The sequence below is a fragment of the Tiliqua scincoides genome, chromosome 1 (genome assembly GCF_035046505.1).
Source record: "Tiliqua scincoides isolate rTilSci1 chromosome 1, rTilSci1.hap2, whole genome shotgun sequence".
In the NCBI taxonomy this organism is placed as follows: Eukaryota; Metazoa; Chordata; class Lepidosauria; order Squamata; family Scincidae; genus Tiliqua; species Tiliqua scincoides.
Genome location: NC_089821.1, coordinates 109,755,962 through 109,783,337, shown reverse-complemented (window position 1 = coordinate 109,783,337; position 27,376 = coordinate 109,755,962). Strand labels below are relative to the sequence as shown.

The following is a 27,376-nucleotide window of genomic DNA, read 5'->3' as shown; positions in this document are numbered from 1 at the left end:
GGATCTTTCAGATCTAAGTCCAACACTAGAACTACTACACTGTGATGAAACACAATGAATTTGTGGAGTGGATGGATAGAAAGAAGTTTCCCTTTACCTCTTTAACGATACAAGGAAGGGTCATCTAATGAAACTGATTGGCAAGAGACTTGGAACAGAGAAAAAGAAGTATTTCATCTTCTACATGCATAACTGGAATTCATTGCCATAAGATGTAGTGATGACTGTTAATCTGGGTGATTTTAAAAGTGACTGGATAAATTCAAGGAGCACAGTTCTTTCAATGTCTCCTACTAGTTATGATGACTCTTTGATGGCTACCTAAGGATTCAACAGCAGTCTGCCTCTAAATACCAGTTACAGAAGAGCAATGGAGGGAGGGAAAGCATGCCTTTTTCTCTTGCTCATGGATTTCTCAGAGGTACTTGATATGCCCTGATATTGGAGTAGAGAGTCCTCATTTGGCCTGATCCAGCAGGTCTTTCTGTATCTTCTTAAAACAATTTCTTGTTAGCTGAATTGAACTGCAGTAAACCTTATAGTCTTGTTCCTGGTTTGAGGGAGGAAAAAGAACATATTGGGAGAGTAGAAAAGTCCCGTCTTGTTTTCTCTTTCTGTGGCTATATGGTTAATAAGAAGTTCCTCTGAAACGTTTGGAGATTTAGATTTTAATATTCCTCCCTGGCTCTCTTTTTTCCCCCATCTCAAGTCATTATTGCAGATAGACCATCCAGAAGGTGAGTTTTGCCTGGGAAAGTCAACATCTCCGCAGAGTATGACTGAACACTCATGTCCTATGAGCTTGCTGTTGTGGTTTCCATTGTTCCCCTCACATGGACCCCAATTCATAACATGTTGGCTGGACAGAGAAATCTCAAATGTGTGTTTGAGCCTTATTCCCATAGTGAGACTCAAACCCTTCTCCTGCTGGGACCCATGCATTTTCCACACAGGCTTCCTACAAACTGGGCTATGGAGTTGGCAGCCTGTCATGATTTGAAAGTTAGTCCTTCTTTCTGGCTTTCACAATTTGCCTGGCTAAAGGCTGGTTCTTAGCAGACTGTACGTGGACTGTCACGGAATTCAAATTCCTGCCTCAGAGGAGGCCTGGTGCTTGTTGGCTGCAGGTGCATGTTAATCTTCCACTGCACCATGGAATTTGTGCAAGGGGGAGAATTAGGAAAGTGAGGGGCCAGCTAAGGGAAGTAGTATCCAGTATTTAGTGCTCAGCACACCCCTTCCTGTTCTCTGGTAGCTTCATTGGGCTACCAGATGAATGGGAGGAGGAAACTGGCAGATATCCACTGCCATCACCCCAGGCTGGGGAAACCAGGCGGTGGTCGGAAGCATCTGAAAAAGGTCACCCCTCCCAGGAGAGCATACAAACCAGCAGTTTTGTTTAAATCCAGATTGCAGTAGTGAACATGAGTGGTTTTTAGAAATGGGATAATCCACTACTCAGGCAAGGAATCAAAATACAACCAGTTTATTAAAGCCCCCCCAAAAATAGGCAAAGTTGGCAAAACAGCAGGGAAGGAGCAGGCTAATTGCAAGAGGGAAAGAATAAAGCAGGAAGGTTTGGAAAATGGCTTGAGCACTGGCAGCGCACAGGCGTGGAACTTAGCAAAACCCACAGGCAGGCAATTACAGGCAAACTTAAAAGCCCAGCAGAAGGAGCCATCCTGGGCTAGTGGAGAACCGGTGGAGCAACACCCTTCCCATGTAATCCTCTGAGGCCCCTTGAAGACACTCTCTCTCAACTTCTCTCAAGTTCAACTTTCTGGGTCCTGCCTTGGAGAAAGATTAGCAGACTGTACCCGCAAGAAGTGGCAGTACACGATGCAGTGAGAAAGGTCTAAGCCTAAACCACCTAAGGGATGGCCTTATATATGAGTAAAAAGAGGAATCATAAATATGGGCTTCTCTACATTTAATTATATAATTTATTTCAGCTCAGCTTGAAATAAAAATAAACTTGTGAAGTCAAGTATCACCCAAAATTCAAATATCCTATCAAATTATGTGGGAAAAGGGAATCTATGCTAAGTTACAAATACCAACATAAAGTTCCATTGCATGCTTGTTGGCAGTATAATGCAATTTTCCAAGAAGAATGACAAGAGTGGGAATTAAGTGATACTTGCCAGAACAAAGAAACTAAACACTTCTTGCTAATGCAAGTACATATGATACTTGAGGGGTACTTGTTGATATGTTGACTGCTTTATAAAGTGCTATGTATCAAAAGCAACATAATCTTCTCAAGAATGGGACTGAAATTTTCTTATAGTAGTAAGTTTCATTGGAATTTACCGGAATTCACTTGATGATTGCTCATTCATTGGATGTACTCCTTCAATTTCCCAAATATTCTGTAAAAGTGATATACCACTGCTTCTCACACCTCACAAACATCATGCTTTGGGAGGATTCAACTAGCGTTAAAATTTCTAAGGCTTAAAGACTGAATTCATCAATGATGACCTCAAATGGATAGATGAGGTCAAACAACAGATAATCAGATTCAGATGACAGGAGGTCAACATGACATCTGCCTTTCCTGGCTGTCGCTTCCCTACATGATTAAGCACACTTTTCTAGGCTTCCAGAAGCTCTGATGCATTTATGGTAATTATGTGGGATCAAATGCATTCAAATTGTCAGCTTAGATGAATATTTAGAAGGGAACCTCACATTCGCTCTCATTCTTTAAGGACCAACTCAGTCACTGAATGGACTCCAGAAGTTATTTGTTGTGAGCTCAACTCAGATTGTTGCAGCAACTGAGGATTTGGTGTCCATTCCCCCAACGTACACACATTTGCAAGCTTGAGGGTTTGAAAAATGTTCGACTTAATGGAACAGCAGCACAGCCATTCACACACTGGATATATAGGCAATTCTCATTTAAGTCAAATATGCATGTCAGAGGATACACATATTAGCCTTCCTCTTGTCTCAAAACATTTCCTAACAAAATTCAGAAAGAGATATCAAAGCTGCAGATTCCTCCAGAGAGCATCTTGACTACACATATCTGTTCAAGCTGAAAAGTCAAAATTTCATTAATATGAATAACATATTCACATATGAATATGTATGTTATATGTTAATAATTCTATTAGCCAGAGTTGGCATCATACCAACTTTAGAAAACTGCATATCTGTCAAACTCTTCAAAATACATTCTCTCAACCAGAGTGCCCACTGTTTTGGAGCCAGGCCCAGCCCAAGTTGAAGTGGCATCCAACGTGGCATTCTATTTTTCACCCCCTAACCTTTTTCTGTTTGCGCATGTGCTGGCAGGGTAGGGCATCAGCCCTGCCACTACCTTCTCCTTGGCATCCTTGCCCAGCTACTTAAAGCAGGTTGAGTGAGAAGAGTGGAGGGGAGGGCCGCTTGGTGCCCCCGAGTGTCCTCCTTACTTTTTACTTCTGTCACCTGGTGTTTCCCACCTGCCTTTTCTGTGTGCTTCAAGGTGGCAACGCTAAATGTAAATGGAGTTTCATTCTGCATCCACCTCCTTCATACTCACTTTGGCAAGAAGTTGGCAGTAGAGGAAGAGCAACCAGAACAGGGTTGCCAGGACTGCCTGCTGCTTTTTTCTTCAGCACTGCTGCAGCAATCGCAACTGCAGCAGTGCTAAAGAAAGAGGTTAGTTACCACAGCCCCAATCCTTGTCTCACTTGCTCCCAAAGAGCAATAAGAGGATTGGAATGTGTGGTGCAGTGGTGTAGCAAGTAGTAGGCAGAGGGAGGCGGCAGGCAGGCTCATCAGTTCTCCACCTCCCCAGGTCAGCTACTCAGAGCAACTGCTTCATGTTGACTTCATGGCTGGTTTGGCCCTGTTTGCAAACTCTAAAAAATAAAAGAAATCTTGATGAACTTTTCATCAATTTAGGCTGTGTCTCTGGTAACTTAAACATGAATGACCCAATTGCCCTTCAACAGAGAAAACAAGTAAGAAGCTAATAATTATTATAATGACTAATAATAATGAATATTCATATATTCACACTATATGAACCAAATTATAACATGTTTTATGAATTTTCTCTTAATTGACATTATGTCTTTCCAGTTCTGTACTTCAAGAAAAAAATTAATCTGGTTTCCTTCGGCTCTTGAATACACCCAAGATTAAGCATCTTTCAACCCCAACTTTAGGAAGAAACCATCACAATGCCAGTTCAGCAGCAGAAGTTATATATTGCGTATTTGGTCCAAGGTTCTTATCATCTCCTATCAAACAGATCTTGGGTAGCAAGTTGAAAACAGGCCACTGCCTGAAATGTTATTAGTCAGTGTAGGGAGCACTGAACAACATGAGCCACCGATCACAGGGCTACAAAAAAAAAATCCTTTTTTTATTTGCCAAGGATGCTTGAACAAATTTAGGATATTTTTGGGATGTTGAATTAAAAAATGGCATCCATTTTGCCCAATTGGTTCTAGTTTTGGGGGTACGGCAAAGCCATCTTATATGCCGATTCACGTATCTTCCTCATGAGGAAGCCAACATCATGCGACATATAACAACAATACTGATAAAGCCCCTATTTTAAATGAGTCATTTTCTTCTCCCATGGCTGACAATGAGGGAAGTGGGTAGGAAGACATATCCCAAACCTTCATTTTTCTCTTATTAACATAGTTTTCTCATTCTAGCCTAAACTCATCCATAGCCACGTATTCTGGTGCACTTATTTAAGCTTCAATAACTCCTTTTCTTTCCAAACATGGTTTTGTAGTCCAAATACATTATGACCCTTCTTTCAATGTTCTGTTTAGCCAAGCAAAATTATTCTGCAGTGTCTCCTTGCACTGGTGCCAGCGTTAAATTTCAGAACAGTACAGAGTCTTCTCAATTACGTCAATCTGAATGCTATACAGAGGCAGCAATGCCTCATCTTCCTCCTCCTCTTCTCCCACATCTTGACTGGTACTGCCTTCCTCATCCATCTTAACTGACATCAAATTCGCTTCTGCACAGATGAATCACATTAGTGGCTCAGAACCTTCCACCACCTGAATATTATGAGTCCTTATGAGTCATGCACATCCCAAACATAAAGCACAGTTGATCATTGCCAAGTTTGATGTGAAACCCATTATTACTATATATTTACCAAGCCATTACCTAACAAACCCCAACCCCACACGAAAGATATGGCATACTAGTGCTTAGCCTACGTAACCAAGCTTTTAAATATTTAAAGAATGAACAACCTTATTATACTTTGTAACTGGGATTTTCCTCAATAAGGAACTGTTGTCACATGGCAAATGTTCAAAAACCAGACAGAAGTGGTAACAATCCTAGATTTTTGGAATAATCTCTGGAGCTTCTAAAAAATGTTACAGTATTTTTCGCCTAAATACACACATCTTCCCGGTGTTCCAAATCATTTGCTTTATCATGGATAATTTTTAAAAAGAGCCTGTCTGAGTCTGAGACTTTCAAATGACGTCCTCACCTAATCAGCTCTCCAGAACAAGAACTCATAAATCTCACCCAGAATTGTTTTGTGCCTTGGCCAGCTTTCTTGCTGAATAGCTTATACTGGTTTTCTTGAGCTATGACCTGTGCAAAATAGCTACTGCCATGCAGATTCCTATATAATAACTAGTGATTATGCAACCTGACTTGCTGTAATGGCACAGCCAACAAACGTACATGGGGGCCACTCAACAGACTAAAAAACCCTTCGCTCACAGCTAGTGTTTTCTCAACTCCATGTGCAGCAGGAAGCTCCCAGAAAGGATTTGTTTCAAGAAATTTTCCTGAAATGTTTCAAGAAAACATTTTCCTGCTGTATTCCATGGGGATCAATAAGTCAAAAAATCAACCACATTTTAAAACCGTATTGGGTTTGTAAACTGATTTGGGGGGAGGAAATTGCCTGCTTTCATGCATTCGGTCACACACATATACACAAACTCCACAGTATAATTCTTCACTATGATGAGAAAGACTGTTTCTTTTCATTTCTGGTACTGAAGATTTAGGCTACAATCCTATATATTCTTCACAATGTAAAATCCACTTAATTCAGTGGGGCTTACTTCTGATTAAACATGCATTGGATTGCATTATAAGAGCTTTATCTGGAGACAATTTATTTAAGATCAAAAACTATGCATAAATCTTTGGAAATTTCATTCTTGTTTTTCATTAAAAATCTATTAAATTAAAGATTTCAAACATGAACTGTAGAAGGCTTGACTCAATAAGCTGCAAGAATGAAATTCATAGCCCAATTCTAACCTGTTCTGGCACAGCGAGGCTGCATGGCCTGCGCTGTATCCAGCGCAGGTTAGGAGGCAGCTGGAGGTCTCCTTGGGGTAAGGGGATATTTTTCTCCTTATCTCAAGTAACATTCCAGTCTGCCCTATAGGGCTTCTTGGATCCATAACAACTATATAGCAGGTGCAAATCTGGGGAGCCAGGTGTAATGTTGGGAGGCCCGGAAAGGGGGGGTTAGCATACGGCAGTTGAGGCCTCTGCCAATCCTGCCCCCTCCTGAGCTCAATCCACTCCCTGTTCTTCACTCTCCCCACCAGAAACATCCCCCTCCCCACCACTCTCTCTATGCTCCTCCACTGTCCGGCACAACCTTACCTGTGCTGTCTGGTGGAATGCCTGGATGTGGCATTGGTGGGACAACACAGGCCTCCCCGCTGGCGCAGCCTAGTCTCTGGGTGCCACAAACATGCTTTACTGCACGTTTGCAACACCTTCGGCCAGCACAGTGGCCACTGCGCCAGCCAAGGACAAAAATAGGATTGTGCTGTCAATGTTTTCTTTTTTCTCCTGATGTGGATTTCAGGAGCACAACTGAAGTCTCAAACATCACAATAATCTTGTGAGATTTCCAAAACAGCTTTATTTTGCACTCTGTACATAATAACAGAAATGGATGGATGAACATTCCAAAGCAGTTCATGCATCATATTATTGTAAACTTTAAATACTATAGATACTGGCCTATAGTACGTAAAAGTTTTGCCACGTAATCAAGCTCCAATCACTTCGCCTTATCTCCGGGTCAATCAGAGGGCAGAGCTTTTCAATTCTGAAAAGTTTGGTTTCTTTCTCAAGCAGCAGGCAGGCACCACTCATTAGAAGCAATGCAGAGATCATTTGTTTCTACAGCAACTTCACTGGGAAATACCAGCCAAAGTTAACCTTTTATTCTCCTTCCTTCGTTCCCTTTTGCAAATGCTGCTGCAGCCTGGTTCTGCTTTGCAAATGCTTGCAAAGCAGGTCTGTTTTTTTCAACACCAGGATAGGATCCTCCTTTCCATTTGAAACAAAGTCCCAGGCTACAATTCAGTGCACCATTACTTAAGAATAACACCCACAGAAAGCAGTGGGTCTACTTCTGAGTAAAAAGGGTTGCAAATATCATCTCACTGCTGTGAATTGAATTGCACACTCCTAGTTATGTGTTATAAGCTGTATATGTAGAGCTTCTGGCTTAACACACCAGACACCTTAAAGGTGGATTTGATTCATGGATCTCCTGCAGTGGTTCCCAAACTTTTTCACTTGCATATCCCTTGGCAGCCCATTTCCATAAATTGTACTCTTCATATTAGCAAAATGTTTGTAATTAATAATACAAGCCCTCATTTCCTCTCTATGAAAACCCAGACTTCATGTATTCAATGTTTTCTCTTTTTATCTGTTTGAGGAACAGAAGACTCTGCCTTTGCACTGTTTTGCACTAGAAGTGTCCTGAGAAATTCTGGGTGATTGATCACTTACCATATTATGTTTCAGTTTTTTTACTGTGCTGGTTTTCAATCACTGGTTCATAGATGAATTGATGACCAAAAACTAGCTATTGGTGGGGCTTTCACAGCCGACTAGCTACCTCCCTTCCTGCCTTGCTGGTCCTCGCACAAACTGCCTTTTTCTGCCATTATTCCATTCTTTTTCAAGTACCCCTAAAGGTCCTGTTAAGTGTCCCTGGGACAAGAATATCAGGTTGGGAACCACTGTTTTACTGGTATGTTGTTTACAGTGCACTTACTCTGATAGTGTTTACAAAAAGGTGGTGAAGACCAGAATTTAAGAAGAATAAAAATGTATCTTACCATCTTTTACCATGTTTTTAATAAATTAGACTCTACAGTTCTCAGATAACAATTAGTGGTAGGTTATTTTTCAGGATCTGGCCTCGGGAAAAATCAGACAAAACTATAGTCAGACACCCCCCCCCCAAGTTTAACCCCAGACTTATCCAAGTGTCATAGAACATTCCATGATTTTTGGCTCAAACCCTGCCCTCGACTTATCTGTGGGATCGACTTATAGGCGAGTGTCTACGGTGTGCTCTTAACGGGGTAAATAACTAGATTTTACCACTTTGCTAACTATAGATGTAAAAATTACCCAAAAGGGAAAACAAGGACTGACTTACCACTGAAAAGAACTTTCATAGGCTGCCCCGTACCACAGCACAATGACTCAAAAGAGGGCAGCCAGGCTTTGTGCTTGTGGACAATTGCAAAACAGATGACAAGAGCCCTCATTCCTGGTCTCAGATATGCTTGCTGAGTGAGCCAGTCTTTAAAGCATTGTTGCTAGGATATAAAATTAGCCTATGTTTCCAGAGGGGAACCCAATACTTAGACTCAACCAAGTGGAGAATCATGCATAAAAAACCAACCCATGTGAGATGGATTCTGTTATTGGATCTGATTCACATTCATAGATAGATGGTATAGTGTTCCATGGAACTAGGAGGGAACTTGTTTTTAATAAGCTATCCTGTTATTTAAACCCTGATTAATAGTGTAAGAGTCATAGCATCCTCATTGTCCATAGACTGATAAGCATAGCTACAGTCCACTGTTCAAAATCATAAAGGGTGCAGTCCTAACCAACTTTCTAGCAGCGAGGTAAGGGCAATGCAGCTCTGAGGTACGGGAACAAACATTCCCTTACCTTGAGGAGGCCTCTGTGAGTGCCCCCCAACTGCAGGATGCAGCACATGCCTCATTAGAACATAAGAACAGCCCCACTGGATCAGGCCATAGGCCCATCTAGTCCGTAAGAACAGCCCCACTGGATCAGGCCATAGGCCCATCTAGTCCAGCTTCCTATATCTCACAGCGGCCCACCAAATGCCCCAGGGAGCACACCAGATAACAAGAGACCTGCATCCTGGTGCCCTCCCTTGCATCTGGTATTCTGACATAGCCCATTTCTAAAATCAGGAGGTTGCACATACACATCATGGCTTGTAACCCATAAGAGATTTTTCCTCCAGAAACTTGTCCAATCCCCTTTTAAAGGCATCCAGGCCAGATGCCGTCACCTCACCACATCCTGCGGCAAGGAGTTCCACAGACCAACCACACGCTGAGTAAAGAAGTATTTTCTTTTGTCTGTCCTAACCCTCCCAACACTCTATTTTAGTGGATGTCCCCTGGTTCTGGTGTTATGTGAGAGTGTAAAGAGCATCTCTCTATCCACTTTATCCTTCCCATGCATAATTTTGTATGTCTCAATCATGTCCCCCCTCAGGCGTCTCTTTTCTAGGCCCAAACGCCGTAGCCTTTCCTCATAAGGAAGGTGCCCCAGCCCAGTAATCATCTTAGTCGCTCTCTTTTGCACCTTTTCCATTTCCACTATGACCTTTTAGAGATGTGGCGACCAGAACTGGACACAATACTCCAGGTGTGGCCTTACCATCGCTTTGTACAACGGCATTATAATATTAGCCGTTTTGTTCTCAATACCTTTCCTAATGATCCCAAGCATAGAATTGGCCTTCTTAACTGCCGCTGCACATTGAGTCAACACTTTCATCGACCTGTCCACCACCACCCCAAGATCTCTCTCCTGATCTGTCACAGACAGCTCAGAACCCATTAGCCTATATGTGAAGTTTTGATTTTCTGCCCCAATGTGCATGACTTTACACTTACTTACACTGAAGCGCATCTGCCATTTTGCTGCCCATTCTGCTATGTCACTGCAAGAAAGTTGGTTAGGATTTGGGCCAAAGTAACTTATTTGACAAATACCTCTTCTAATCTGGTAACCATCCCAATCTAGAGATTTACTTTGATTTTGATGTGTGCAGAGTGGCATGTGCTAAATCTAGCTATCATGCCTTACCAAGGAGCCAAATCAATTTTGCTCTTCTGCCTGTGAATTGCAAATCCTAAGTAGCGCCCAGGTACTGCCTTGAGTTTCTCAAATGTAGCTGATACAATGGTGATGTGAAAAAATCCACTAGGAATTAGTTTTTTCAGCATGGTGATCAACCTCATGATTCCCCCCCCCCCTTCCATCAACATTTTCCTATCTTGAAAAAAGAACTTCAGATCCAATGGTGGTGCATTTTTTGAACTATGGTGACAAAATCACCATAATCCTGACAAAGCTGGAAACAGCTTTTGTCCTAGTACAATCATCCAGGTCTGTTTAGAGAACAGCGTAAGAGATGAACACTGTCAAAGGAAAAAAGTCCCCTAAGGGCCCAATCCTATTCAATTTCCCAGTGCTGATGCAGCCGTGCCAACAGGGTATGTGCTGCATCCTGTGGTGGGGAGGGCAGTCACAGAGGGCTCCTCAAATTAAGGAAATGTTTGTTCCCTTACCTCGGGGCTGCACTGCAGCTGCATCAGTGCTGGGAAGTTGGATAGGACTAGGCCCTAAGACAGTCATGTTCCTAATGAACCAGAGACGAAACGTAAGGACAAGATACAGGCAGGTAAAGAAACAATGTGTGACAGGAAAAAGCAGAAGTGAAGAGTGACAGACCATTTAAAGAAAGGAATTTCAGGAATGGCAGGCAGCAGAGGCAACTGTGCTTAGCAAAGGCAGAAAACCATCAGAAGCTGAAGGGATTTTCAGTCAAACAGAGACCGCTAATAAGTGAGGACTGACAACTATGCCACTTCTAGTGGTAAACTATTCATTTGGGGGCTGGTCTACTTCTTTTTCATTTTTGAGTATTACCTACAGTATTGACACACAGCCACCAACATGAACCAATTATTTTAACACACAGGCTGGTAAGAAGCCTGTCAAAACAAAACAAGGTCTGTTCACCTTCTCCCACTATGTTCCCTCTAATATTCTGTGTCGTAGTGTGGTTATCAGCATAAATACAAATGACAGAGGATGAGACAACTTTAATTACAACTTTTATTTGACATACCAAACTGCGACATCTACCACACATCTCTGCTACGCATTGCTGCAAGTTCCAGAACACTGACTGCTATAATGTATAAGGGTACAAAAATTTTTTGCAAATCAAAGAAAAACCACTGCCAACACAACTTCCTTAAACATTAGTAAAAAATACTATATACCAGGTTAGTGCTAGTTGTCTTTTCTACATCTGGATATATAGCACGGAAACCAAACGAGCAAGTTGTATTTCTTATCTCTTCCTCTAGGTTTCTCTTTAAATGCACCAGGTTAAAACCATATCCTTTATGTTCTAGTATAGCATAGCAAAGCCTTCTGTCATAGATCCCATGGTTAGGAAGCATTGCCAAGGCCACTGACAGAGAACTACATACAAATCTACTGGAAAGGGCCCAGAGCCCAGAGAGGCTGTCACATTGAGACTGTACTCCCCAGAAAGTGATCTGAGTCTACTGTACCATGAGCAGAAAATGTTAGCAGCCGCCTTGAGCACTGATGATGCTTTTAAGTATTTAGTATGGTCTGTCTGTGGTCAAAGCTCACTAGGTGAGTTTGGGCCAGTCTAGCTCAGTAGGTGAGCTTGCTGTGAAGATAAACAGAGAGGGAGAAGCCATATACAGGGTGGCCACAAAGTTCCTATGCATGTGACTGTGTGATTTGGGACTGAATCCATTTAAGCCTGCATAGGGACTTTGTGGCCATCTTGTACACCATCTTGAGTACCCTGGAGGGAGGGCAGCCTGGCCTGGTCAGGTATATATGTGAAAAATGAACACTCACTTTGTATCTTGCATTGACTGTTCTCTGGAACAATACTTGTAATTCATGCATACTACCTTAAAATGTATACTTTGGGCAGTTACTACCTTTGCAACTATCAAAATTAGTTCAACTCATACATAATTGACTGCGTATGCCAGCGATTTTCAACCTTTTTCAACTCAGGGCACACTGACAGGATGCTAAAATTGTCAATGCACTCCATCAGCTTTTTACTGTTTGACAAGGCATACCAAACTGCTGGGGGGCGGGGAAACATCCCCAAATGGCCCTAATACTAAATGACCCTCCCCCAAATTCCCACGGCACACCTGCAGACCATTCGCAACATACCAGTGTTCCACGGCACACTGCTGCCTTATGAAAATATGTTTTCTCTCATTATTTCTCTGTTTAAAAAGGAGACGCACATGCAACCTTTCTTAATTCATGTTTTCAAACAAATTATTGCAACACTACTTTAGCATCAGGTTGGCTGCAGATACAATTGAGTCAACAATGACTCTACATTATTTTCAGTTTCATCTCTAATCCATGAGATTCAAGGTAATACACAAGAGAGAAAAAGGCTTTTACTTTTTTTCAAATTGGAATTAAAACAAATGAACTGAGACAATTTTCAAATCCATAATGTTAGGCTGACTCAAATCCCTGAAGAATAAAATGTAACACTAAAGGTGATGGAAACTGCGGTTTAATCAATAATCTACTTTACCAAATTCCTCCCAAACATCACAGGTGAAATCCAGGGCTAATCAAATCAGTGAGAGTTCTGCCACCACCTTCAAGAGTATTTGAATTACCTTTCTATCTAAATTATTATGGGCAGGATCCAGCCAATGTGCTTATACAGGTTGATGTCATAGATTCTGTCAGGTGATATTATCCTTGAAGACCAGACTTTACTTTTATAAACCAACAGCTGAGCTAGAAGTGAGTTGTCAAAGACAATGGCTACAATCCCCCTCCTCCCCAAATGACAAAAAATATCCCCAAAGCTTTCAAGAACAACTTTATGTTGTAATCTTTAAGGTAATTTTTCAGCTATGATTTCATTATTTGGTCAAGTTTCACATCACACTAACAAGAGTTCAAAGTCCAGCTACACACATCTCAGCTGCAATCAGTGGTTTTCACACATTTAGCACCAGGACCCACTTTTTAGAATGAGAATCTGTCAGGACCCAGAAGTGATGTCATGACCAGAAGTGACATCATCAAGCAGGAAAATGTTTAACAATCTTAGGTTGCAGTCTTAGCCACACATACCCAGGAGTAAGTCCCATTGACTACCATTGTTAAAAGAAAGTACATAGTAGCTTGTTAAAAGTACAGGTCTAACCTTGTTATACATGGATTTGAGTCAACACAAATGGCCACTGCAAATGAGAAGGAATGTGCTGATCCATGGAGAAGGGGAAATATGCATCTCTTTAAAATCACAGTTTTAAAAACTGCTTTTCTTACTGCTGTGGAAAGACAGTCATGCAAGCGATCGTTCCATTCTTCAGCTGAGCCAGGCAAAGGCAGGGGGTCCTTTGCAATTCTAATTGCTGACTGCCTCTCTACAACAGTAAGAAAAGCTGTTTTTAAACCACAATTGCACTTTTTAATTTGCACTTTTTAATTTTTTAAACTGCTTTTATTTAACACATTTTATGATATCAGGAGTTCCAGAATCAAACCCCTGTGGATGTCGGGGTACGACTTTATTAGGAGCAATGGAGGGGCAAAAAACCTGGAAGTGGGTCTTTAAATTTATTTTTCCACTGTTTTTTTATCCACTGATTTTTTTTTAATCCACTGGGGTTCTGGAACAGAATGCCAGCGGATAACAATGAACGATCAGTACAGGTCTGCAGTATTTTCCCAAATGCAGTCACATAGCATGATAGCATCAAATCTAATATATTAAAAATAAAATATTGAAATGAATAGAGACCCAACTGGCTCGCGACCCACCCAGTAGGTTCCAACCCACAGTTTGAGAAACACTGAAATACAGGCATTTCGTTTATAGAGATGCCACTGCATCAAACAGTCTGATGTAATCTAAGCTTCTACTTTATAAACTTCTGCAGCTGAACAGTTTTGGAATAAAATCTGGAATATTAAAAATAATGTTTTTAAAAAATGTTTTATACATGAGCATAAAAATTGTTCATTTCAGCATACAGTATGACTTCCTAGGGCCATTTCACACATTAGATGTTTTTTTCTAAATGGAACCAGTTTCCATACAGGACACCATGAATTCACACAAATGTCTGACAAGCTGAGCTAAATGTTCTATTATCCACAGGTAAGAGCTAAACATGTCTATTATAATTGCTCAGCTGTGACAAAATCTAACAAAAAAAAATAAGATTATCAAGAATGAGCCAATTATTCAAGATGGACTTGTTATCATTACATTCATTTTGCTTCATAAAGGGGAATAGTATAAATATTTTACACTATTATAAAAGGGGCAGGAGGTCTGGTCTAGAGGGTAGAGCCTCCGTCTGCCTGAAGATAACATCCACAAGGTCGCCAGTTTGAGGCCACTGGCACCTTGTGACCTTGAAGCAGCTGACAAGCTGAAGCCGAGCTATTCCATCTGCTCTGAGTGTGGGAGGATGGAGGCCAGAATGTGAAGCCAGATCGGAATGAAACACCTGAATGTAGTGGTTCTTGAAAGAAAGAACCTTCTTTCAATTATAAAAATCCCTATTTAATAAGGGATTTAAATAAAGCCTGCCTATGTAAACCGCCGTGAATAAAGTCTTGAATAAAGACCAAGAAAGGCGGTATATAAATACCTGCTATTATTATTATTATTATTTTGAGAATTCATTGCTAAGTTTAGCACTGGGTACAAAGTGATTGAAAAGATATTTTAGCACATGGTTACAATGAGGAAGATACCATAAACAGAGCAAATGACTTTTCCAAAGAATACTGTGTGAGTATATTTTAGTAGGGCAGTCTAGTAACAGCTTGTTAAAACAAAAAGAAATTATTCCAAAATTACAATTAGCACTAGTGAAGCTGAATAAAAGAATCAAACTAGAGTCTAATCTGAGGGGTCAAGAATTAGCTTTGTCATTTTTGGACTGTGAATAGAAAGTACATCAGATCTTTGCCTGGATTGCTTGTCAGCACTGACTAAAGACTGCTGGACAAATTTCTACTAATTTATACATAACATAATGTTGGAATTTGCCTCTCTATAGGTCTCAGTGTTGGAATTTATTCCATGCTATCCCACAATATAAAGTTTGCCTGTAACTATAATTCACCTAATTTGCAGGTCATCATGTGCAGCAGTGGACAATGTGTTTTGCTTTGCATAAGGATCTGCACTTGTGCCTCTCCAAAGCACACAGCTGATGCAATCAGATTTGATAGCACTATTCACAAATTTCTGGGGAAGAAGAAAGTGCCAATCAGGACACAACTACAAACGAGTGATCTTCTAAACCAGTATTTCTCAAACTTTTTAGCACCAGGACCCATTTTTTAGAATGACAATCTGCCCAGGACCCACCAGAAGTGTTACAATTAACCTATAAGTGATGTCATGGCTGAAAGTGACATCAGCAGTTCAAGTTTCAAACCTAAGCCACAATCAGCCAAAGGTTTCATTACACAGTGCACTTATGCTGTTATTTTGCATAGCTCAGAATTCAAACATTCCAGCTCAAAAGTCAAAGCAGAACACAGACTTGGATCCTTCTCCAACCACACAACCTTCCCACCTTTCCAGAATCCCATCTTCCCCCCTATACAAGGCAAAGCACCATGCCTCTCTCCCACCAGGAGCCCACTCTGCGCATTGTATTGGCAACCTTCAGTCTCGAAAGACTATGGTATCGCGCTCTGAAAGGTGGTTCTGGCACAGCGTCTAGTGTGGCTGAAAAGGCCAATCCGGGAGTGACAATCCCTTCCACACCGGGAGCAAGTGCAGTCTGTCCCTGGTCTGTCTCCCTGGCTATGGGCCTTCCTTCTTTGCCTCTTAGCCTCAGACTGTTGGCAAAGTGTCTCTTCAAACTGGGAAAGGCCATGCTGCACAGCCTGCCTCCAAGCGGGCCGCTCAGAGGCCAGGGTTTCCCACTTGTTGAGGTCCATCCCTAAGGCCTTCAGATCCTTCTTGCAGATGTCCTTGTATCGCAGCTGTGGTCTACCTGTAGGGCGCTTTCCTTGCACGAGTTCTCCATAGAGGAGATCCTTTGGGATCCGGCCATCATCCATTCTCACGACATGACCAAGCCAATGCAGGCGTCTCTGTTTCAGCAGTGAATACATGCTAGGGATTCCAGCACGTTCCAGGACTGTGTTGTTTGGAACTTTGTCCTGCCAGGTGATGCCGAGGATGCGTCGGAGGCAGCGCATGTGGAAAGCGCTCAGTTTCCTCTCCTGTTGTGAGCGAAGAGTCCATGACTCGCTGCAGTACAGAAGTGTACTCAGGACGCAAGCTCTGTAGACCTGGATCTTGGTATGTTCCGTCAGCTTCTTGTTGGACCAGACTCTCTTTGTGACTCTGCGCAGACTCTGCGCAGCAGCTCTATGTAATACAGTATTCTGTATTTTCAATGGTGGCTGAGCTAGGTGCCATGCGACCCACCTGAAATCGGCTTGCGACTCACCTAGTGGGTCCCAATCCACAGTCTGAGAAACACTGTTCTAAACTGACCTACATTCGAGAACCCCAAATCAGCATGGATCATCTGTGAGTGTCAAGAAAGCAATGCTAAAATCAAACACTTTGGGCTTTTCTTTGAAATGTGGCTTCCAGGGTGTTTCTGCTGGATGCTGACTTTCCTTTGAGAAAGGGGGTGGCCCTGTGAGATTCAGCATTTGGAGAAATAACCCCATGATGGTTGCCAGCCAACTTTAAAGTTCAGCCCTAGAAATTGTGGGTTATAGCAAAGGTATTAAGGGCTGTTAATTTTTAATTTGCCCTGGCAGTATAAACAGTCTTCTTCCTCAGGACCATTTTTCTTTTGGAACCAGGACGATAGTCTGGAGAGAAGTCAGACTTGCTTTGCCAAAGCCCTTTGAGCTGCAGCCTTATCAGATTAGGAAGTGGGACGTGTAAGGGTCCGTTTTTTCAAGGGATCATAGTACTTGGACGCCTGGGCTGTAATACATGCCAGGGAGCATGACTCAGCATTGCATCATACTTTTTTATGATTGGTCAGTTGAGATAAAAAAATGAATAAGCTCTGGCCTGGGGGGAGTGCTTTTGTCACTGACAGCTTCAGGGGAAATGCTGCAGGTCAACTCTCCCCATTTCTCTCCTCCCATCCTTATCCATTGGCTGAGACACTGCAAAACTTTGCTGAACCTTCCAGTTAAGTAGAAACAGTTTTAAACAGCTTTTTTTTCTTATTGTGTGTTATTATATTTAAACGTCTTTTACTAACTCTTATCCTGAGAGCCTTACACATGCTCTTATTTTCTTCCAAGAAATTTCTCAAAATGTTGTTATGAGTTGTGTGCCTACTTTGAATGGAGATAAACACAGCACCTGCCCTCAATCTTAACGCGCTCTATGTGGGGCTGCCCCTGAAGACGGTTCGGAAACTACAATTAGTACAGAATGCGGCGGCCCGTGTGGTCACCGGAGCCAGGCGGTTTGACTCTGTCAGCCCGCTTCTCCGGGGGCTGCATTGGCTGCCCATTCGTTTCCGGGCCCAATTCAAGGTGCTGGTTTTGACCTTTAAAGCCCTATACTGCTCTGGGCCAGGATATCTTAGAGACCACCTACTCCCGTACAATCCGGCTCGCCATCTCAGGTCATCAGAGAAGGCCTTTTTGCAAGTGCCGCCACCCAAGGAGGTCCGGGGGGTGGCTGCAAGAAATAGGGCCTTCTCGGTAGTGGCACCAACATTATGGAACTCCCTTCCCCTTGACTTGAGAATGGCTCCCTCTCTTGAGAGCTTTCGGCGAGGCCTGAAAACACTGTTGTTTAAACAAGCCTTCTGATTTCTGGCCTTCTTAACTTTTTATACATCTTTTAGTTTTACAGGCTTGATTCCTCGGTGATCTGCTCTTTTACTCTTTTAATCTGACTACTGTTTTTATGGCCCTGTAGTGTGTTTTTAAATGTTTTTATCTGTTTGTATTAATGTTTTTTAAATTCTATTGTTTTTAATATGTTGTTAGCCGCCCTGGGTCCCGTTAGGGAGAAGGGCGGGATAAAAATAAAGTTTTATTATTATTATTATTATTATCTTGCAGCCTAATCGGGCTATAAGAACATAATAAGAGCCCCACTGGATCAGGCCAAAGGCTCACCTAGTCCAGCTTCCTGAATCTCACAGTGGCCCACCAGATACCTCAGGGAGCACACAAGACAACAAGGTACCTGCATCCTGGTGCCACTCCCATGCTTCTGGCCTTCTGAAATAGCCTACTTCATAAACTATGAGGTTGCACATACCTATCATGGTTGGTAAACTGTTATGGACTTTTCCTCCAGAAATTTGTCCAATTCCCTTTTGAAGACATCGAGGCCAGATGCCAAAGTACAGCACATTATCAATCTGGTGAGGAAACTGAAATGGTTAGATAACTTCTCTTGAAGCTATTCTTGGATTGTAAGAGGCTCCTAGTTTTCTTCCTCTGCGTTGGGGGTTTAGATTAGAAAGGAGGTGGTGGCAGATAACATGGAGGGGGCATTGGAATCCCTGATTGAGGGAAGAAGGTCTGGGATGAGATTTTCAGGTGCAGAGTCCCCAGGATGGGGATGTACAGGAGTAACGGAGCCAGAGGCCACAAACAGAGCCATACACTCCACCCAATGTGGCCAAGAAGGGAAACTGCCTAGCCTGCAAGGACAGTATTCTTCACAGTGAGCAATCCCAGATATTACAGGGTGCTTTATCTTACATAGATCCCTTTTGAATATGAAGAATGAGGGAAATCCTGCCACTACATGCCCAAGTATTCATCTGCACAGGTTTGCAGAACTGAGGCAATGAAATTTATTTTTCTATCTTACAGCTCTACTGTAGTTCAGTCTGCATGTCAAGTTTAGTCATAGACCAGGGACAATTTCTCAGGGTAATGTGATTGATGCCAGCTGCCAGAGTTTTAAAAATTAAACCATACAACCAATTGCTAATATGTTTAGCACCTGCTAATATATTAGCACCTGCTAATTAAACATGTAAACTGAGGATGCTGTTCAGCTCCTCTTTGAATGGACAACCAGGCCATAAACTCTTCTATAGCTATTGATAAGTAACAGGCCACAAGACAGAAGAGATCTAGGACAAAAGAAACGAATTTCTTCCTCAAGATCAGGAAATTGTTGTGCTTTTGGGATGGAGTCCAATAATGCCACTGAACCATCATAGTCATCAAACCCTTACAGTACCCCAGTTCCAAAATCCCCCCAAAAGCTCACATCAGCAGATGTATCATGACCTACCAGCGTGGAAAGCACTGGTCTTGGCCCATTTAAGGGTTGGGAAGGGGGAAGGCAACATCCCCAGGATCACTGCCAGGACTGAAGGGTTTTTTTCCCCCTTACCAGCAGGTAGTGTCAGCCTCCTAGGGGTACAGGGAGCCTCGCGGAGCCCTCTGCAGGGCTCCCCAAGCTGCCGATTCAATAAAAATCTCAATTGGAAACCACTTCCAGTTTTGTGATTAAAAAATGGAAGTGGTTTCCGACTGCAATTTTTAGTTAATCAAAAACTTTGGGAGCTCTGTGGAAATACAGGCTTGCAGAAGCCCTGCCAACGCCACCTGCTGGTAAAGGAAAAACTCTTCAGACCCATTAGTGGTATGATTCTGGGCATCTTGTCACTGCTGCAGTCCCACCCCCACAAAGACTCAAGTAGTTCCCTTCTGCCACAGAGGACTTTTGGAACTACTGGTATACATACTTACCTGGGCCTTAGTCCCACGCCTTACTATAAGACTGCAGCCTAAGAGCCCAATCCTGAGCTCTGCAGGCCAGCTTATTACCAGTGTGCACTGTTGCAAATGCACCGTAAGGCATGTTTGCAAGGTTTAGTGCTGGCCCAGCACCAGCTGGCGCTGGGCTAGCGCCAGTGGAAAGCCGGTGATCTGCTACTCCGTGGTTGCCCAAACCACTGGGCGGCAGAGAGGTAGGTGGGGGAGTGGGGGGAAGCGGAGAGGAGACGTTCCAGAGTGGGGGAAGGTGGGAGGAGGGTGGGGAGGAGGTGTTCTGGAGGGAGTGAGCGGGATGGAAGAAAGACAGGAGCAGTGGAGCCCAGCTCCACTGGATCCTGAGCTCTGTGTCAGGCCATGAAACATGATAAGGAACTCTGATTCTGCAGCAGCTCCAGAGCTGCCATAGAATTGAGTAGCCCCATTGCAAAGCTACTTTCCTTACTCGGGAGAAGGGGATGAGAGCCCCTTCTCCCAAGGAGGTGGAAGTGGCTGCCTGGGGTGCGCTGGATGCTGCGATAGCCATTTTTGGCACCACGACAGCCCTGTGCTCCAGGCAGCTCAGGATTGAGCTGCCCATCCATTGTGTAATTTGCAGCACTTAAAAGTGGGCCTGAACATAGTGGGGCTTACTTCTGAGTAAATGTGTAGATGATTGCACAGTTAGACTTGCAAAGGTTCCACATAATACAACAAATCTGAAGACATGTTAGTTGATGCATACTTACCATAGTCTCTTGCACTATCAGGATTATGAAACAAGGGACATAATTCAGCTGTTGAATTTAATACGAGAGTTAACCACATTTTTATTGCTCTGCTACTGAAATTTATTTATTTAAAAGATTTCTACCTCACCCTTCCTCATGACAATGGGGGACCCAGGGCTTTAAAGTGCTTTGCTTTGGCTGGATCATGCCTTACATTCCTACAAGTTACTAGACCCAACTGCCAAGCTCTTAGATATTTAATAAAGTAAAAGTTGCAGCCCTTTTAAAGAATATATTGCTCAATTACCTGGTTGAAAATTGGATTGCTGACCCAATTTTGTTTTGCTTTTTAGTGAGAGACACATATAATGGGAACTATCTTTCTGGGCTCTTCAATCAAGCAAATGCTGCAGCACGCAAAATGTCAAGGAGTCTCGGAAAATATTCAGCTGTTATCTCAACAATGAGTTGACAATGTCTAGGTATGTATATTAAGCTAACAGTTCTGTAGAATTGAGAATTAAAACTGATAGCAAAGGCTCATCAAAATTATCATCACACAACAATCGCCATAATATAAATTAAAACAGGACATGAGTACAAAAAACCCGCAGTTTATTATTATTAACAGTATTTATATACCGCTTTTCAACAAAAAATCAAATAACTAAGGACACAATCCTAACATGCCATAAAGCACATTTGTACCTCCTTGGGAGTCGGCTGGGCCAGCACAGGAATGCGTGCCGGCCCATGAAGGCTGTATCCAGCATTGCACCGACTTGGGGAGGGAGGGTTGCATCGGCTGAGCTCAACTGACGTAGGGGTCTGGGGAGAACAGGGAGGAAGCAAGAGGGAGGCATTCCAGGGAGGGGGAAGGGCAGTCCCAGAGGTGGGCAGGTGGAGGGCAGGGCTAGAACCCAGCTGTTATGCTGGATCCCAACCCCATTCCCTGAGCATCACAGAGTGGTTTGAAGCTGCTCTGTTCTCCTTGGACTTGTACCACCTCCTGAAGTGGCAAAAGTCAGAGGAGACCCATTGGAGCCGTGGTGGCTTACCAGGGGTAAGAGGAAGAGTTTACCCTTGCCTCCAGCTGAGCCACTTCTGGCCCCAATCTTGTGCTGGGTACAGTGCACGCCTCCAAGATAGGATTGCGCTGTAAATGGCTCCCTGTCCCAAAAGGGCTCACAGTCTAAAAAGATGTAGGACACCAGCAAACAGTCACTGGAAACTGTGCTGGGGTGAAGAGGGACAGTTACTCTCCCCCTGCTAAATATGCAGATGTCTAACGTTCTTCAAGAGTTGATAAAGAGCTATAATGGAGTCAGCTACAAAACATCTTGGGAAATTTACAACCCAATCCTACCTAACTCCCCATGCGGTGATGGCCAACACGGCGCCTACTGAATCCTGTGAGGGTGTTTGTGGGGGGGAAGAAAACATTTGTTCCCATGCTCTAAGGTAAGCACCTGCTTCCCCATAGGTCTGGCTACAGAGCTGCTACAGGTCCAAGGAGACCCATTGCAGGACGAGAGGGGTAAGGGGAAATAATTGCCCTCTCAATCTGCCACCGCCTGCTAGATACAGCGCACTTGTTTTTGCTGCAGGTGAATCAACCGGAGGGGGAGAATAGGATTAGATTCCTACAACCCAATCCTAACCAGCTTTCCAGTGCTGCTGCAGTCACAATGCAACCCTGAGGTAAGGGAACAAATGCTCCCCTATTCTGAGGAGCCGCCATGACTGCCCACCCACCACAGAATGCTGCACAACCCTAGTTGGCACAGCTCCATCAGTGCTGGAAAATTGGGCTGTTAGTGTTCAAAACAAATCTGGGACTCTGATTATAAACCACACTCTGCTTCAACTGCAAGACACACTTCTTCAACATTCCTTTGCTAATGTAAGCTCTTTAGCAGCTTGCCAACAGTTTCCCACTCTCCTCCAAATCTGAACTAAGGAAAACTCTGTTGAATGTACCCAAGGATCCACTGTGAGAAAAGAAAATATTACACTGCTTTAACACTATCTGAAGGTGTTAAGAAAATACTGTACTTAGCGTCACAGAAATACTGGTGCAGAGCAGTATACATGTAGCAATTTTCTTTCCTATACAATTTTGAGAAGGAAATAGCAATGCTAATTAATTGGCATATTTACCAGTCTGCATACTTATGTATACTGTGACCTTTCCTCCATTCTTTTTAGAAACCCAGGCTACTTTTTTGTTCTTAATTAATTAGAATTGCCCTTGAAGTTCACATTGAAAAAAATATTGTAGCTTAATTACTATCAAGTCAGGAACTGTGGAGTGCAGAGATTAGTGACACCATTCACTCTGTGAAAATATATATAGACTAAGCAGAAATTTTAAAAAGCATATATTGGTGTCTTCCTACAGAATGAGCCATTAAGGCCTCTGTTTCTTTACTCTTGTCACAGCTAAATGCTCAGATCGATTGATATAAATCTTGCAAGCATACTAAATATCTCTGAATTTGTCTCTTTCTTCTACTTAAGTCTCACCAAATCAATCATTTTATTTGCTTTACATAGCCTGCTTGATAAAATGAGTTGCTTTACATCACTTCAGGCTTACTGCATAATTTAAAAAGTTAACAAAAACATTGTCAAGGATTTATTTTGCATAACTGTAGAATCAATATCACTGAATAACGTTATCATAAGCATTGCAACATGTAGAAATTCTTTCATTGTCCTTCTTAGATAACCCCCTCCCCCCTCTCTCTCTCACACACACACACACAGAAGAACATCTAAGTTGCAATGCAGATTTCGACATGAACTGTCCAGTGCAGGTGATATTTGCTCTATGTTGTGGGGTTGAAGGCATGCATTTACTATCATTGTTAAAAACATAAACATAGTAGCCTGTTAAAAGTACAGATCTGTAACATTTCCCCAGTGTAGTCACATACCATGGTAGCATCAAGTCTAATATATTAAAAATAAAATATTGAAATGAATGGGGACCCACCTGAAATTGGCTCGCAACCCACCTAGTGGTCAACCCACCAACTGTGGGTCCCAACTCACAGTTTGAGAAACACTGGTGTGTATTTATACTCTTTGAGCAAAAGAAGGCTAGAAATGATAAATGAAGCATTAACTTAAGCAGTTTGCATAAGGTATTTAATACACATTTCATCTGATTTTTTATTTAGACAATGGCTTCATGTTCACTACTCCCAAGTTTTTTGTTTTTTTTAAAGGCAAATGAGGCATAAGCTTCATAGCTCTGCACAATGTTTGGCTTTGCTAAAGGACACAGATTTTGCTACCATAATGCAAACTCCTCTTTGCACTAAAGCAGAGGGGAGGATCAGGCTGCACATTTTACATAGCTTACTGTAACTCATAACACATCAATACCTATTCTACACCCAGGAATGACCTCTGAAAGTTTTAGAAGTAGTACATAAGGTATCCAACATTATTCAGCAGTGATAGCAACGTTTCCAATAGTCACCCCTGCATAATGGCACAATTCTTTCCCTCGACTGCGCCATAAGGCATGTTGAAACTGCGCAGGTTCCAGGCCTGCCAGCGGGAAGATCTATTCCACCAGTGTCAGTGCAGGAAGCAGCATGCACCTGAGCAGGTAAGGTCCCACTGGGCAGCATGGGGGCAGGAGAAGGACAGAGGAGGGGGGCAGAACAGGGCAGGAAAGCTGGCAATGGGGAAGGGGGTGGGCAGATTGGGCCCGAGAAGGGTGGCAGATTAGTGGCAGCAGCGCCTGCCATATCCTATCCCTCCTCCAGGGCCTGATCCACTGACATCAGGCAATGCAGACTTGCACCAGTAATTTCTCTGTTGCAGACCCAAGATTCCCCCATTGCAGCTGCTGGAGCTTACCCCAGGGCAGGGGGATGAATGTTCCTTTACCTAGAGTTCTCCAGCAGCCAAAATTCCCCCACAGGATGCAGCAGATGCCATGCTGATGCCACTGCAGCAATGTGGGGGAATTTACATAGGATCGGGCTGCCCATGTTCTAATTCTATGCGATTAAGCACAAGTACAACGGGATCCGGCACACAGAATCCTAACAAGTCCTTTAAGATGCTGTGACACAAACCACCATTTGCATTATTATGCCTGTAGCAGTTTTCTCCTATTAGGCTGTAATTCTATGGATTAAGCTGCACCCTGATTAATTTACCAAAAACTAAAATCAGCAACTAGGATCTTTTAACAAACCCCCTTATGTAGACAGCTAACAAGATTTTAGAACTGCACGATGTTATTTTTGTCAGTGAGGTAAGCAGATATGAGTACAAGAAAGTATTTGTGTAAGATGCTGGTTCGCTTCCCTCCTTTTTATTATATCTGCAAGAAGACAATGACTCACATGCATTTGGTTTGCATACAGGATGATGACCAAGTGCCCCAAAATGTAGTCAAAAGACTTGGCTGATGAAGCTTATTTTCCATTATAGTAATAGAAGCAAAGCAAATATTCTGCAGAGATTTTACTGTAGTTTAAGAAAAATCATAATATAACATCCATAACAGTCTCTTAGAAGAACAGATCTGAAAATGGTTCACCAAAGCGGAAAATAAGAAGATTATGTAGGTTGTAGCTGGATGAGAGGAATTGAAATAGAGAAAGAAATGTTTACAAATTATAGAATTGTTGCTCTGTTTTTAAACGATGATAATGATTGGGCACCTCCTAGTTCTATTCTGAAACCTGTATCTATAGTAGGAGACTTTCAAGACACAAGAGAGAGAATTAAGTCAATGGTAGGTTGCAGGCATCAGAATAAATGTCAAGTATCAGCCAGGTAACAGCACAAAAAGGAATAGCTTTGTAAGGGATCATAACCAACAAGACTTATTTCTTCTTTTAATTGTCACCATTGGATACTAAAAGTTGCACAATAAAAGTGGACAGAAAATAAACTGCCCAAACCCTGTACAACAACACTTCAATTCTCAGTCATTATTAACTTCAGTGGTATTTACAACCTGAGAAATCATTGCAGTTAATTTCACAAGAGGTATCTGGCTGCAGGCATAAGGTATGATTTTCATACATATTCCTCTAAAAAGGAACATCCTTTTACATTTCAGTCTGTATACTAACAAGAAACAACCAGGCTCTGTGTGACTGTGATGCTTAACACATATAATGGGCTTGCACATGGTTGGTTCAACAAACCCTTTGCAGCACTCTGTATGCATGGAGATAAGGAGCAGTAGACCTCCCCAGCCCCACGTCCCAGGGCAAAGGTCTGTGATGGCACCCTCCGCAAGATGTTGCTGCCACCCCCGCACACAAATCCACTTACTTGGAGCTCATGGAGCCTCACATGACTCCAGGACACATCAGGGAAGTCTCTCTGAGGTTCCCCAACGCTTTAAACTGTCCTTCCAGAAAACCAGAGCCACAGTTTCCGACCCCATCAGGAGCCTCAAAGAGGCTTCCGCGGGGTCCTAAAGGCATGCGAGGCTCCACGCCTGGGGCATTTGCCCCATCGACTAAATGGGAGGTCCGTCACTGGAGATAAACAAGAACTGGAGCCCTCCCCCCCACAGGCTAAATATGTTGCCATAGTTCTGATTCACTACTTTGGAAAGCACATTAGCAAGTTCTAAGCAAATATGGCACTTTCTGGAATAAGAGAGGTTCTCTCAAATTATCAGGATCGTGCAAGGCCACCTTTGAAAAAGGGATGTAAAAGCATCCCTGGTAATCTAGTAAACTGCTAGGGTGTATGTTTTTTCAGTAAGCTTCATAGATCTCCACAGGAATCCTCTCTTCTTTTCCAAATTAGAGGAAAGGGTTGAGCAAATTATTATCACCATAATAAGGACTGCTGAAGAGGCTCATTGACCGGCAGTGAGTTTTAATTTTAGTCTTCAATTCACAATTGCAACCAGATCCTATTCAGAAGCAAGTTCCACTGACTTTATTTGGACTCCCTTCCAAGGAAATGTGCTCAGGATTTCAGTCTTATTTGTAAAGTTGCAACCTACATTTCAGTTGCTGTGGCCACTTAGCAAGTGATTTTCGGATCCATGTCCAAAGTGTCAATTTGTCACATTGTGGGTTTTGTAGCAAGCCACAGTGTCAGTGGATCTTGGAGGAATGAATCAGAAACAAAAGCTCTGACTTTCAAAAGTCTTGGAGATGAATCTGCTCAGCATTCAAGGCAATGAGGAAACTTTTTTACCTCTGGTAAAATAGCTTCAGGGGCTGAACATAAACACTGCCTTGAATCCTCTGAGGATTCTTGCTTCATATAAAATGGATGAATATAGTTTTGTAGACTGCAGAGCACTGACAGCTCATCTTGAGAAATTATCTGGCAATGTGACTGTGGCACAACAGTGAAGGACAGCAGCATATGGGGATATAATTATGAGCCACTGAAAGAAGAGTCAGGACCTCATCACATGCTTGAATGTATGTAAGATACTAGTTGTGAAGCTGCTTAAGCCCCCACAGCTAAGATAGTTCAGATGTTCTAAACCAGGAGTGTCTAACATAAGGCCCATGGTCTGGATGCAGCCCCCAGAAGCTCTTCATCCGGTTCCTGTGATAACTGGGGTCTCCCAGAGCTGCTGTTTCAGCAATACCAATTCTGCTGAGGCTCTTGGAAGGAGAGGGAGCGACTGATGGAGGCCTCAGAAGGGAAGGAACACTACAAGGGAAGGGGCAGACCAAGAGGGGTGAGAAAAAGAGACAATGCCAAGGTAATGGGAGAGTTCAATTATCTGGCAGGTCTCCCTTTCAGCAGCATTGCTTCTGCCAAGATGTCACTTCACAGACCACCAC

General features: G+C 42.7%; 1 protein-coding gene and 1 long non-coding RNA gene across 8 annotated transcripts in view; one reads left to right on the top strand and one right to left on the bottom strand.

Moving 5' to 3' along the window:
* The window catches only part of OSBPL6 (oxysterol binding protein like 6), a 125,579-nt gene that overhangs the window by 71,052 nt on the left and 27,151 nt on the right, over positions 1-27,376 (bottom strand). The window lies entirely within an intron of this gene.
* LOC136636409 (uncharacterized) lies at positions 17,204-22,893 on the top strand. Its single transcript, XR_010793521.1, has 3 exons — positions 17,204-17,293; positions 20,927-21,055; positions 22,181-22,893. It is a non-coding gene; the product is annotated as an uncharacterized lncRNA (long non-coding RNA).